At 40.1% G+C, this 12,304-nt stretch overlaps 1 protein-coding gene across 9 annotated transcripts in view; it reads right to left on the bottom strand.

Moving 5' to 3' along the window:
- The window catches only part of ptprsa (protein tyrosine phosphatase receptor type Sa), a 256,970-nt gene that overhangs the window by 187,406 nt on the left and 57,260 nt on the right, over window positions 1-12,304 (bottom strand). For 6 of the 9 annotated variants that reach the window (XM_044362156.1, XM_044362162.1, XM_044362160.1 and 3 more), the window contains exon 1: window positions 6,032-6,525. The exons of 1 other annotated variant lie outside the window; for it this stretch is intronic. The gene's annotated coding sequence lies outside the window, so the exon portion shown is untranslated. Of the gene's footprint in view, window positions 1-6,031; window positions 6,526-12,304 lie in introns of those variants that run through there. 2 more of the 9 variants (XM_044362164.1, XM_044362165.1) reach the window with 1 other exon arrangement.

Below are 12,304 nucleotides of genomic sequence, written 5' to 3'. Positions count from 1 at the left end.
AAATTATAGTGTATGCACAAACAGAAATGTTTTTGGACATTTGCTTCACAAATACACACTTCATACAGATGGCTCAACAGGCTGGTGCGCGATAACGGCCTGCATGAGCAGCGTTTAAATGAGCTAACTGCAACCTGTTCGAACCCTTCAGGCGTAAGAATGGGGGTCCTTAGCCCCCCTACTACCACGTGTCTAAAACCTCACAGGGGTCAAACTGCCAGGGCGCAGGGCAGTCCTTCCTGCCAGACCTAGTTTGCAAAGAGGAGGAGGCAGACGCCCCAAGGGGAACCTCTGTGCATCAATCTGGGGGAGGCCAGCTGGTAATCACACTTAACATAGAAACAGCCCCGACAGACAGAATCAGGAGACAGTCAGAGGAGACGCATGCAGATAGACAGAACCAGACACGCCCATTTGATGCCTGTCCCAGACTGGATGTTAATTACTTCTCACCATGAAACACCAGTTCAAATTAACTCCATAACCATAAAGAGGATGGGATTAGGGCCAGAGGGAAAAGAGTGAATGGATGTTTGTGTGAATACTCCATGTTTGGTATAGTTTCCTCTCTGGATTTAACAAACTATGCACAATGTTTTTTCATGTGTGTTATATCTTGAGGGAGACTAGAATGAATGAGGCATCTAGAGAAGGTCTGCTCCTGTTTGTTGTCAAAACTGGATTACTGTCACTTCATCAGAGGGAGCTGGAGTGAATCATTTTTGTAAAACCTGGAGGTACCAAGAGAACAGGCAGGAGGCTGGGGAGGTGACAGTGTGTCGATGTATTCCCCAAGGCTTTACCACATAGTCTGGCAGGAATTAGTGTATTTGTGTGTATGATGGGCTACCTTCACTTCTGCACACAATAACTTGACCAAAAAATCTCTGATTATTAATCCTCCTTTTCCACCTAGAACATCTGGGGTGATACAAGGGCACAAGCTACATGAATTGTATACATTTCAGGTGTTAATACACAAAAGACACATTTGAGATCCATCCACAATGAGACACATTTACCACTCTTTAACAAAAAGGATAAAAGTAATACACAGCAATAGAAAAAAAAGCATCGATCTGATGCACATGAGAGAAACTGGCATATTACTTCTTCTAGGTTGTTTCTAAAAGAGACAACATGAGACAGGAGAGAGAGGACGAGGGATAGGAAGAGGTGCGAGACAGAAAAGCGATGGATTTTTCTGTCTATCCCCAGCATTCAACATCTGCAGAGTTTATAATTGGACAGAGAAACACAAGAATGGAGAAATGGAAAGAGAAAAGACAAGCAGAGAGAAGGGTGGTGTAGGAGAAAGACAAACTGAGTGAGAGACACAGAAAGATGAAGAGGAAACCAAGAGTGAACAAACACTGGAGGAGCCTGACTGTCAGCCAAGACGCAAGGTGGACTTAAACTCAGCCAACTACAGATTAATCCTGCTGAGTTTACACACCTTATCACAGCCTTGGCCCCTGCCTCTCAACCTGCGTCATCTGTGCCCAAAACCATTGCAGACTTGTTTTGGAGCGCTGACCTTTTGAGTTCAGGAGAGTTGATGAGTAAATATGACTTTCCGGTCATGGCCATTTCTCACCCCCAAAGAGGTCTGCTGAGGGCAGAGCTACCAATTTTAGACCCAAGGCAACCAGCAGGAATCTGAGTGAGTGGTCAATAATTCCTCTGCCAGCCACCCATCTCATGTTTCTCCCCCTATGGCCGGGGTGAAAATGTAGGTCTACGGAGTGAAAATGACACACCAGCCTCTGGAAGTTTAACCTTGATGATCTTTTAAATTGTTGTGACTGCAATGTTCTTTTTTTCCTCTTTGACTGCAGGCTATTTATGTCTTGACAAATAGCGCAACCCCGGGTATAAAAGTTCTCACATATTTATCCAAAGTGCCTTACAGTATTGAGAGTGCATATTCAAAAGGGGGAGGCCCCAGTGACTGGGCAACATGTATTTCCCATTGAACAAGAATCAAAAGCACACTCTACCTTGTCACCTCTATTATTTACTCTCTTAGTTTAATATACAGTAATCAGTTGCAGCACAATATGTGACAGACTGTGAAGGTAAACGAAAGGACGGCAGAGAAGGTGTTTCTGGATAACTCTTTCTTGCACAGGCAAACATCTAAAACTGACCTGTTTCCAGACTCAAAAAAACACATAGAGTGTACTGTATCTGCAATCCCCTGCGCCAAAAAAAATGATGGATGATAATGTGGAACAGGGAAAAATATTCTGTGATGTTGGGCTAATATTCATAATGGAGCAAAACAACAAACCAAATTACAAAAGCACAAGGATGATTACATTACTTTCTGGGTTGAAGCATTATATTGTGTCACCCTTAGGCAGTCGAAAACTTCCATTTCGAAAGTTCTTCTTTCGTTGTTCTACATTCTAGTTTGGAAGAACAACACTGCTCGTTAGTGCACAGAAACACACAGAGAAGGTGTTTCAGGCTTGTGAGCTGCAGTGATTACTTTTCATGATTGGAGAAAATCTACAACGCCAAAAGATCATTCCTCTTCTTATTGTTGCCAAAAGTTATTCTTGGAATTGTGGGAACCCAGTTCAACAACTGATCTCATGCGTGAAATATCATTAATATTATAACAGTATAAGACTGGTGCACATCAGCTGCCTAATTTACGACATCAATGCAAATAAAGTCAACAAGGATTAAAAAATGATTATAAACAAATGAGCTACAGTCTTCAGTTGACACCAGGCCAAGCTCTCATGTGCCTAAAAAGTATGAACTAGTAGTATAGTTTCATTTTTGTTGACACAGTGAGTGATAGTTTACTTCTTAGCTATTATTGTTTTTATACATGAGTTACAATGTTGTCATTTGCACGCATCTTTCCATTGTGCGCACATTTAACGTTATGAGGATGTTACATACTACTTTTATTGAGTGTTTCTGCAGCCTGATTATGTGACAATAAAATAAATGTGAATGACAAGGGACGGCTAATCCACAAATCAAAGAGGAGAGGAGGGGACACTTCACAAGACACACTGCCTCCTGTTTTCACAACCAGACTAATTGCACCTCATGTCGCTGGAAGAGCACTGATTTAGCACTCGGAGCAAATTAAAATGAATAAACACAATTAGCTGTGAGTGCAACAGCGCCTCTGCACAGCGCATATTTCTCTTTTTCTCTCTGCAACGACAGTCACTTCAGAGCAGCTGTTATTAACTGTGTTGTTGTGTCAAGTGCGATGTGACTAATTGCAAAGCACTTGATGCCACCAAAACGCTTCTAATTTAGATTTGAATGAATTGAACGGGGCACTGGGTGGTAAAAATTGGGTAACTGTGAAATTGTAGGCCTTAAAAGCCCGCAACAGTAAATGTATACTGTTCACTGATATTGTATTTTGGTCTCATTATCACAGAGAAAAATTTAATAAGCATTGGTTAGGTGAAAGCATGAATGAGAGTAAAACAATAAATGCACAGCAAATGAAGAAATATACAACCAGAATGTTATTCATCCATTTAGGGAGAGCCCATCGTAATCTTCAATTTACATCATCTGTTATATTTTTTTGTTTTAATTGTGTTAGTGTGTGTGTGTTTGACTTTTTTTCTTAGATCAGATTTTTTAGTTTCAATTTTAGTGCAGCATCTGGAAAGAATCTGATAATTAAAAAAAAAAAAAAAAACAGTATCAACAGCCATGCTTGCTTTGCCTCTATAAAAAAATCTATTATTACTCAATCACCTAAGTTGATTGTATATGGATGTTAAGGACCCAAAGCACAAAAACTACATAAAACAGTCACAAAGATGACAACTTCTAAACTGTGTTTCACATATCCGAAGTAAAACACATGACTTTGAATATCTTACAGTCAGTCTGCGAGGCCTGTAGCTATCTAGAATCTCCCTCTCTTCTCCCCTTTGATCCCGTCAAAAATAGAGAGAAACCACCCTACTCTTGAGGTAGGGGAAATAAAAGAAAACAGCTCAGAAAGTAATAATTGCAAAGGAAATGAATTTCAAAACCCTGAGGAGGACACTTCTTCAAGACCTCCCTACTTGCGTGGAAAAAAGCATCATATCCGGGGCACAATTCAATTAGCTTTTCTTCCAACTGTAGGGAAAGGAGCTCCGGGGAGAAATCAAAAGTTTTGTCCAATAAAAGAAGTTTTCAAGGATGTAATGTTCTCACTGCCCCCTCCTCCTTCACTATTCATTACCACTGCTTACAAGCTTGCCACTCACAAATGCATCGATCTGTGATTTCTACAGACCCAAAAAAAAAAAAAAAGAAAAGAAAAGAAATAAATAAGTAAAATTAAATAAAACAGCACCTTGCTGATGCTGCTGTGACAGACACACCGGTCACGCTTAGCCGGCTGTGCCTGGCAGCTTATCCTTCGCATTTTCATTACCTTTTGTCTTTCTTGCCCAGTTATTTGACAGTGATCAGGGGTGATAAATTGTTCAATTAAAGCCACATTAAGAATCCAGAAAACACTTGATGCACAGCCTCTTGGTATACGTGTTGTCCAATTACTCTGAAGGACAAGACTCCTTCTTGCTACTGACAATCAACATGTGACTCTCATCATAAGACAAATTGGTTTATTTATACAAGCTAGCAGGCTGATTGAATACCGGCATGCAAGACTGATGAGCTGGAGTTACAAAAAAATGTAAAACTCCAATTTCCATTACAAATGGAAATGTTCTGCATTTGGTAGAATTTGCAGTGGTTTTAGAAGAATACTGAAATAGAAGACATCTTAATTATTCACCATGTAAGAAAATTGCCTTTAGCTCAACAAGACATATACAAAAATACAACATTCCTCATCCTTCCACCACTAAATCCCAAGGCAATAAGCATCTTCCAGCTTGATTCCCTGGTGCTGTGCTGTGTCTGACCTGACCCCTGAACTCCCTAAATTCCAAAACATTTCTCTGTTATTTTTGTTAAAGTCAGGGACAAAAACAAAAGTGTTTGAACTAATCTGTTCACAACCCCCAGTAAATGAAATGCATTACTAATCTTTTTTTGGCTCACAGTTGCTTTTGGGGTGGAGGGTGTAGATGTTGCTCAGGGAAGGTTTAGCCTCAAATGTTCTGATAAAATTAAGATCCATTGAAATTCAAATTGGACTCACTTGACTTACTGTAGCAAGCCTTAACAAAAAAAAGAGGGCCACAGCCTGAAGCTGTATCCAAACTTCCTAACACAATCAGACAAAAGTTTCTTCACAAGGCAGAAGATTACCCTTAAGTGATAATACTAAAAAATTAAAAAGGATATTCTCTAAACACATAAGAAAAATAACTTAAATAAGCTCTTTGTTATACACAGATAACAAAAGAATTCCTATCAATTCCAATAAACTCAACATAAAGGGAGTACAAAACTTCTACAGCAGTGCTACTAACGGAGTAGCACAGGATAGAAAGACCTAATTTACTGGGATATTAGAGTGATTTCTTGATACAGTTTATTTTCCCTTGTTTATTAGTGGCAGTAACTGTTTAATCGGTATTTTTAGGCTGCGGTTTAAAATGACTGATTTACGCATCATTTCAGCAGAAAATGCCGTGTGACTGAAGCTCCCCTCGATGTTTTCAAATGCAAAATAATGTGGGCTTGCATTTGGGGCAAAATCTATATAGAAAAGCGGTCTCTGTCTGTCTGAGGAGGTCCTATAATAAAGTTTGGGAACCATTTGCATTAAAGTGGTAGAGACACTAGACGACATCAGTACCTGCTATCTATTTCGCACTGTGCAAAGAAAGTTGGCAAACACCGAATAAAATGAGAGCAAACAACTTTCCTTTAAAACACATTCAGCCCAAAAGAGAACAGCAATACCTTTTTTTTCCTTAATAAACTGAGGTCTCAACAAACCCGGTGAATACAACGGTCCAGCATTATGGCAAAAAAATAAGCACCTACTAGGACTCTTCTTACAGTTTGCCCTCTAAACTGAAATCAAGCATTTCGAGAGTAAAGAACAAGAAAACTTCCATGTACTTACTTCATCGGCGTGAGAAAAGTATTTCTGAGACTACCCCCTGGTTGGTTTACGGGGGAGAGCTTTTAAAAATCCGTATTCTTTATGGGTGAGCGGTCGTATTCCCTCAAGAAAACAGTTCCTGCTACTTTGCATCCCCGATGGTAGAAAAAAAACCGTTATATTCCACTTTCTTGATCGGCAGAGCAGTCACTTGTTAACAGAAGGAGCGAGTATAAAATACTCATATTATTCCCCGTGTGTTGTATTCCTTTTCCCCTCAGAGCAGACGCTCCAAGCCAGAATCTCCTCAGTGAAAGAGAAATATAAAACACCCTACAATAATCCGTGCGCGACACCGCCGCGCGCGGATCTCCAAATGTAGGCTATGTCTCTTTATTGGTGTCTCTCGTTATCTCCACGTCCCAGGTTTGGAGTCCTTTCTTCCTAAATCCACCTCGCACGGACTGGGGGTGGGGAGACAGGAGTCAAATACCCCCCTTATCCCTCCCCTCTATAGCAGGGAAAAATACGGAGCCCTGTGCTGCGTTCAATGCCGCCTCATAAACTGCGTCTCTCGACTTCTAGTCAGTCGTAAATCCTACCGGTTGGTGCGTTCATGCACGTTTAGTCGGAAATCATAGCACAATGGGGCTTGTAGCGACAGGACTTACTGTGGCTGATCTGTTATTTTATAAGTCTGTGCTGCAGCGGCAGAATGAAGAGACAAATATACAGTGCAACGGTGCAGTGACATGAAGCGTGAGAGCGGTGTGAGAATGAACCACGAAGTTGTGAATATTTGTGAGGATATTTTATAACTTTTATACTCTACAAAATCACATGTAAATGGATCTAAGATTTTTTTTTAACTAGGCCACTAGGCTAAACGTATACACTGCAAAAATATGACTTGCAACTAAAAAAAATGTTTAAAAATTATACTATTATACTACTATTATACTACTATTTTCTGATGTTATGTGAACGTGGGATTCCATACAAGGGATTAAAGTGTGACAACTTTCCACTGTTAATACCAAGCACTTGTATTAGAAATGTAAAAAAGGACTACTTCAGGGGAAAATATGCACTTTTGATAAAGTAATGATATCATTTTTGCATTTATTGTCTGAGTAGCTTCAGCTTCTCAGGCCATGTCCTCTGATATGTTACAGGTTACATTAAACAGCATCTTCCCATGCAATTGCATTGAGTTCATTGTATAAAAACGATGTAAAATATGGAGCATCTCTCCACCCAGAGAGATGCAAGAAATCAATGGTGCAAAAATGCTGGTAGTCAAGGCTATGAACCCAGATAATACAGGCTATATATGGTTGGATAGTAGAGCACTTTTTTCATAATTTTAGATGGGCTACACTGATATTTAGAGTAGAATAACCTGTGTCCAGTTGAATCATAATTAAACTCACTACAGAATAGCCAGAGATGTAGCCTAAGCTCTCTATACAACACTTCAGCTCATATACAGCACTGGAACAAACAGGAAATGCTCTGTGAGGCAAGATCACAATTTGGAAAAGTTACTCAGTTTTAATTGTTCAATGAATATTTATTTCTATTCAGTGACCACTCTACCATGAGATATCCCGTTTGTCCTTGTTTCCATTTCAGTTTCAAAACTTAATCAAATTAGCATAAATTATTTTAATCTAAGTGATAATAAAAAATAACCTTTTGAATGGAACTTTTTGGAGCTACAACATGCTACAAAAGAACAACAGCAAAACAAAACAATCAGCTGTAATCAAAGGAAGTATTGCTCTAGTGATTACTCATGAGCCACAATTAAGAAAAAAATGCTATTTTCATTTTTTTTTTAGTCGCAGTCTCCTTTTCACCCTACTGTTTTCACTTTGCTGTAAGTGAGGAGGAATATGAGTTCACCCAATCACATTCACTTTAAGATGAAACAGCAGTTCCTATTGGCTGGTAGAGTTTGAATTTGAGCAGTGACAGCTGGTGTCCACTATGTCCAGCAGGGAGGCGAGACACAGACTGGAGACACATCAATCACCTGACCAACAGTCAGTCCCCCAACAGCCAGCATGCAGCTAAATACCATTATGTATTTGGCTGTGGCCATTTAAAAGTTCTTTTCTTTTGTTTAGAGATTACCTTCCCCTTCCAATACCCATCCTGGCTCAGAAAGTATTGAAAGTGACTAGTGGATTGATTTACCATTCATTTAGCCATTGTAGACTTCAGACAGACAAATAAACTTGTCCCCTAGCCCAGCTACAACTGCTGAACTGAAAAAAAGTGGTAGCTGGCTGCGTCAAAGTACCTTCCTGGAGCATTAAAGACCAGAGTGATGGAAAATTGAAGGAAATGAGATTGAATTAGGCAGTCTTTGGAAAGGGGCTACATTTTGTGAGGCACAGTGCATCAAATGAAAGGTCTCTCCTGCCCAATTGAAGGGAGTGAATATATATTTTGTGTGAACTTTTCAAGGTTTGCAGGCAGTAATGGATGGGAACAGGCCCTTTTAAAAAAGACACATCTTTGCCATGTGTTAGCAGAGAGCCATCCTGATCCACAAGCAATCCTCCACTGCCCTCTCCCTGCTCTTTGTTTAAAACCCACCGTGACATGTAACACACCATAAAGAGGTGTAAAGGGGTGTGAGGGGGGTCTAATCAATTTAACTGGTGAGTAAAAAACATGCGTTTCTGTTACGTAGATTTCTCCCATGGCTTCTTATTCACACTACAGCCCCTTATTTAATCAGGCCAGTAAATCTTAGCAGCAACCCAGAGCTCTCACCGCCATTCCCCTGGTGGCGTGAGCCTTAACATGGTAAATTTCACTCGGGTAGGGAAATGCGCTCAGTGGCCGAGGCTAGTGCTTTGGAAGGATAAAAAGAGCACTTACCGCCTGACATGTGCAATCCATAACGGAATAATGAGACTCCTCCACAGTAGTAGCTCTCTTCCCTTGCTCTCCCTCTCCACTTTTTGTTTTCCTTGTGAGTGTTCATAAATGCCATGTAAATTCAGAGAGCGGAAGATGTGGCGAGTGCTCGAGGGAGAGCATTTAATCGTTTGCGTCTTGTTACCGAATCGTGTAACAGCATGTACTGTGTAAAGATGCTCCAAACGACCAGTGAACCTCAGTGAAACTACTGGCCTCCTTCTGTCAGCTGTTATGCTTCCAAGTGAAGGTGATCCTCGCTGCTTATCACTGTTGTCCGATAGAAAACAGTTGCATGCAAGAAAAAAAAGCACTTCAAGGTTGAAGAATACTTATTTCAGAAATTATACAAAAGTACTACTACATTATGTATGCGATATATAATTATTATACCAAATTTTAAATGCTTTGGAGTCACTAAACTCAACATTGGTGTAAGGTGAATGATTATGTACATATATTGCAGATTACGATCAAATTTTCAACAAAACATTTATAACTGTAATAAATACACAAATTACTTATTCAGATAATCTTGTATCATTGTGTTATTTTGTTCATTAAAAAAATCATGGTTATCATAAGCAAGAATCAGTTAGCTCTATTATTAGAAAAACATTTTTTTATACCTTTTCCCTTTAAAGGGGACATATTATGCACATTTACAGGTCTATATCTTTAATCTGGGGCTCTACTGGTATATCTTTGCATGATTTAGCCTGCAGTTAAAAAAAAACAAAAACTCCTTATTTAACTCATGCTGACCCTTTATGCAGCCCCTCAGTTCAGCCTCTGTCTGAAACAGGCTGTTTTAGGTCCTGTCTCTTTAAGGCCCCCCTCTCGAGGAGCCCACTCTGCTCTGATTGGTCAGCTATTGAAAGCTGCCCCTTAGGAGACTGCCCCCGGCTCCAGAGGCTATATCAACGAACGCAACTTTTTCTCGTTCTGTACTCTAAACTTTTCAAATACATCTGTACATCGGATTGAAATCTAATCTCAAATATGAGAATGGACAATGCAAACAATGGAAACATGGAAAAACCTTAGCAACAACCTTAGCAACAACCTTAGCAACAACCTTAGCGACAAAGGCTTCGAAATGGACGGCTGTTTATGGCATGCACAACAAGCCAATGTCAGCTCATCAGCAAGGCATTACAAAACAAAGCATTCACAGCAGGTTGAAGCCCTGACTTTTGACCTGCAGGAAGCATTTCTACATACGTTATCCTCAAGTTTTGGAACTTTGACCATGTTTAGCATAGATATCTGACATCATAATAGTATATAAATGACAGAAAATCACAAAAAGCATAACATGTCCCCTTTAAAGAGCCCTGATCTTTATATAATTAGTTTTTTTATTAACCAATGAACAATTAAAAGGTCAGCAAACTATATTTTGTTAACCAATGAGTAAATTAAGTTTAGTTGGATTCTGGCTACAGGAGGAGCTCAACTCAAGCAGCAAAACTTGTAAACACTGGATAAGTTGAGCTTGTCCGGATCTGAATGCATACTTACAATTCTTTTTTGACTCTTTTCCTGTTTTTAACTCCATGTGACAGTGTTAAAAAATGAACATCCCATCTTTCCTTATTGTCTCCCTGTTTCCACCCGTTCATCTATGTCACCCCTAGGGGTTGAGGCACAATCACCTCCGATAGTAGTGGGCCATCGCTCACTCTGTCCCTGGAGGCGACAGCCCACTTACTGCCAGCTCGCGCTCAAATGGAGGACATTTCATCACCCCACCAAAAACACAATTAAAAACATGCGCACACGGCGGTCGACGGCCCTCGAGAGCCACCCCCTGTCGCAAGTTTAGTTACTCTGAGCCTGCCTCACCCTCTTGGATATTTACTCTCCATGTGATTGAGTGTTTGTCAGCTTGGTTGGAAAGTGCTATGTGGTGTTTTAGTGCGAACAAGACAGTGGAAGAAAGAGAGAAAGTGGACCAGTGCTCAGCGCTTAAAGGTCCTCTCTGTGAGAGGCATTTGTTTCCTTTGGTGCATGTAGCTTCAACAGTTAACTAATAAGTGGCTTTGCTCTTGGCTGGAATTTTTTCCCCCCCTTGAAGCTAAAATGGAGGATAGTGTGATGGGTGGTTTGCTTAACACACACACACACATACTGTACACACACAAACACACACACCAGGAACAGAGGCAGAATGACGGCTATTAGAGTGCAACGATGCTCCCTCTTATCTCCCACTACGATACAGATCTACAAAGAGCTTGAGAGAGATTATGAATTCATTACCTTGATACACAAGTGAGCACTGCGATAGACAGGAGTTTGCTGGAGATGGAGATGCTCAGTGGGTGCACTGGGAGGGGCAGGGATGCAAATGCAGTGAATTAAACTCTGCTTGTAGTGAATAAATCTGTCAGCTCTCTCTGCATTTTTAGGAATTTTTGAGCTCTTACACATGGTGGAACACATATACAGCATGATTTATCAGAGGGGCAGGCATCTGGTGGTACACTCTCTTGATGAGCTTCACTTCAATGAAAGGACACGTGGGCAGTTGCATGATTTAAATCTTACCTTCTAACAGTAGGCTACCCTCACACTTGGTCTTTCATTTCAATGTTTGAAAAGATTGGTCCATTGCAGCTCAGTGCTGAAATTAAGTGTTTTTCATACACTTTCTACAATTTCTTCCATTTTTTTCCTCTCTATTTCAAAGTAGCTGTCCTTAAAAAGCAGTGAAGCATCTATGACATGTATTAACCTTTATTCTGGTGTTACTTTTTATTTTGGTTACCTTTTTCCGTGCAAATTTGTGTTATGTTTTGCACTGCTAACTCCTCAGAGTGAGCCTGACCACTTTATATCCCTTTAAAACTCACAGCAATGCAAGCAAAATTGTCATTTTTGTAAATCCAATCTGTCTTTTGCATGATAAGAGTCTAACAATGGCCTTTGTGGAGAAGACATCTGATAAATGCTTAAATTATAGAGTGTCAATTGGAAGTATAATGCATTTGAGTAAGTATAACTATCTTGGAGGTCTTTTCTGTTACCAAACACACTCACTTACCCCTCCCTCTCTTTCTCCTTTAACTCTCTTACACTTCTGTTAACTGGCTCGCTCTCAATATTGCTTTCTCTAAGAGTGTTTTCCCTCCAGCTCTGTTGAACTCAGCTGACATTTGGAGGCAGGTGAAAGAGTACAGCTAAATAAACCAAAGAATTTCAGAAAGACAGAGAGGGAAAAGAGAGAGACAAAGAAACAGACAGAGAGTGAGTGTTTTGTATCACTGTGTTAAACTGTGTGTCCTGTGAATCCCATTAAACTGACAAATGTTGTTTTATGTAGTGCCCACTGCTGCCTGCACTGTACATTTTTCA

Source organism: Thunnus albacares, chromosome 9 (assembly GCF_914725855.1).
Source record: "Thunnus albacares chromosome 9, fThuAlb1.1, whole genome shotgun sequence".
NCBI classification, from domain to species: Eukaryota; Metazoa; Chordata; class Actinopteri; order Scombriformes; family Scombridae; genus Thunnus; species Thunnus albacares.
Note: the sequence above shows the minus strand (reverse complement) of the source record. Positions and strands in the feature narration are given on the sequence as shown.